Raw genomic sequence first — 2,839 nt, forward strand, 5'->3', positions numbered from 1 at the left:
GGTTCTTATTTGCAGAAACACTGGAGAAACCTAGATTTGTAAAGCTTAGCTCTCATAATTGAGTGCCCTGATCTTGGAAATGCACGCATTGTAGTGACTGGAGGTTGAGGTTTAAACAGTTCCGAGAACTTCAAGATGATGGAGAAGCTGGCTGAGAAACTTGATATAAATGCATAAATCTGGTAATTGTTATGGAGAAAGTTGGTGGTCGAGGTTTAAAAACTTCCAGGAATTTCAAGATGATCGAGAAGCTTACTGGGAAACTTGATGCAGCAGGTAGTTTAAAACATTTATTCAACTTAACAGCATAAGTATAGGAATTATTATATATATAGATAGTTTTGGTGTCACGTGCTTGAATCGAGTATAATACATTTGTCCCCTTTTAAATCTGTTTTCCCTCTTGAGTTCAATACTTGACTATACCCTGTTTGCTGCCTTTTCTAGTTAAAGCTTTACGTGGTGTTGTTGTTGCAGGATACATTTCCAATGAACTACATGTAATTTAATGCCTCTAATTGTGCTTGTAGATTGCTTGATCTAAATTATGTTAATATGGTCTGCCTATTTCATTAGTCCTATGTTAAATCTCCCAGCTTCACTTTGAAAGGGTGTAGCAGCTATATATGAACAAAATGATTTAATGTTCATAAGCCTCTTGTCTTTGTAAGGATATCTAAAGTTGATATGACTACCTATGTCATGGCATTAGGTAATAAGTGTAGTAGCTGGAACTCAATACATCCGAGTTTCCAATTAAAAAAGGTCACTAAAATAATTCCTTAAAACAAACTCATTTATATATCCGTTTAATTTTCTTACCCTCCAAAAACGAGAAAGCTACATTATAAAGTTTTTTTATGTTTTTTTGTCAGCCAAATCAACACAATTCGTTTTTTTAGTCCGTGCTTGTCTACTCGATAGTTTACCAATGAACAAAGTGTACAAGTTAATATGAAATGCTCAATTCCAGTTGGAGATTGTTTTGACTTATCTTTTTGAGTTGTTTTCTTTTCATCTTAGTATTGCATTCTATTGTTGGTATGCATGCAATCGACCACACTTTTGCATCTAGGTAGGAAATTTTGTTGTATATTTATTGAAAATTTGGCTCACTCTTTGCTTGCATATTTTTTTGTAGTCTGAAACCAAGCATGCTCTGGGTAATAGTCGGATGAATGAGCCCCTGGTTGCTCGCTCGTGCCTGTTTGGTCTTATGCTTGTTTGGAAGAGCTTCTCGGATATCGAAGTACGAGATGCGTTGCTCTGTATTGAAAAACTTTTTTTTGTTTTACTCAAGGTGCTTGTGCCCACATTAGTAATATGCATTACTGTCGCTTTAGGATCTTGTCACAGTTATGCAGACCTTAGAGTTTTTTTTCTACTTTTTTTTTAAAGAATAATGTAAGATTTTCTTTTTTGTTAATAGTATGAATTATTATGAAATTATCAAGGAGGATTAATGCTAATTGTTTTGCCTAAAATATGTCTCGTATATGATGCTATAATAAATTACAAAAAGAGACCAGTAGGTATAAAAAAATTCTCACGTTTAATAATAAAAAAATAAAAAATATCAAAGAGACCTCGTATCTTAAATATGGGGTCTCAATTTGTTAAAATAAAAAATTAAGAAAAATTCAAAGAGACCCCCTTTCTTATATATGGGGTCTCCACTTACTTTAAAACAGACCCCATATCTCTAATGAGGGGTCTCTTCCCCTTCTAATTTTTTTTCCATGCGACTTGCATAAGAGACCCCTTTTCTTACCTAGCAGGTCTCTTGTTTCTAACAAAGAGACCTCCTCTTGAAGAGGGGTCTCTTTATCAAAGAGACCTCTGAGATAGAGACCTCCTTAAAAGAGGTCTCTTAGGCCATTTTGAAAGGGTCTCTTTGCCCATTTTTGTAGTAGTGACATGTCTAACAAAGTATAAAATTCAACACTAAAGAATTCAATTCTTAAGACTATAAGAAAGGGTACAAGAAATAGGAAAACAAGGAACAAATAAAAGGAATTTACGATTCCGTTTCTACCTATAAGTTTATGTTTAAAGAGAAGTGTCCTAGAAATCAAACTTCCTTGGTATCATATACCGCTTGAGGTTCTTACTTCGGTAATAACTCAAATAATGGAAGCTAGGCTACACTAATGGCCTACAAGTGGGAAATGAAGCATGACAATGCTACATTAGTTGTAGGGTCATCTAAAGTTTGTTTTAAGTCCTTTCAAAGGCTGGAACTTAATGGCTATTTTGTTCCATAATCAGCATACCTAAATTTCTGCTTCAAACACAGAAAGACTCACATTCAGAAGAACAAAAACAATGCTTGTTTGTTTGTTTATTTGAATGAAATGGTCATTTACAGGTTGAGTCAATATGCTTGATTAAAAACAAACAACTCTTTAACAATAAGAACTTTACCAGGTTCAAATCAATCTCTTGATTTGAGTTCCACTAATCTTTGGCATTGTTGCTTAGACCATATCAACAAGTTAACATTCAAAAGCTCTATTTTGATGGACTTTTGAAAGTTGATTGATTTCTAGATCGATTTAAGACAAGCAAGTCTTACTTGTTGAAAGTAACAAAATATATGAACTATTGTTAGAACGCCTAGACAATAGAATTCAAAGCTAAAGAAAGGTTTTATGACTTTATTATTTCACACAGATTTGAATGAATATAGGTTTATTTACTCAAATGTAATATAAATTTGAATCTGTTTGGCTAGTTCAAAGATTCAGAAGTATAAAATCCACATGGCAAGAGATCATAAAGATCTAGGATAGATCATGTTGATGATTACTTGAGACCAAAAATGGTCATCAATGATTGT

Source organism: Spinacia oleracea, chromosome 6 (genome assembly GCF_020520425.1).
Source record: "Spinacia oleracea cultivar Varoflay chromosome 6, BTI_SOV_V1, whole genome shotgun sequence".
NCBI lineage: Eukaryota > Viridiplantae > Streptophyta > Magnoliopsida > Caryophyllales > Amaranthaceae > Spinacia > Spinacia oleracea.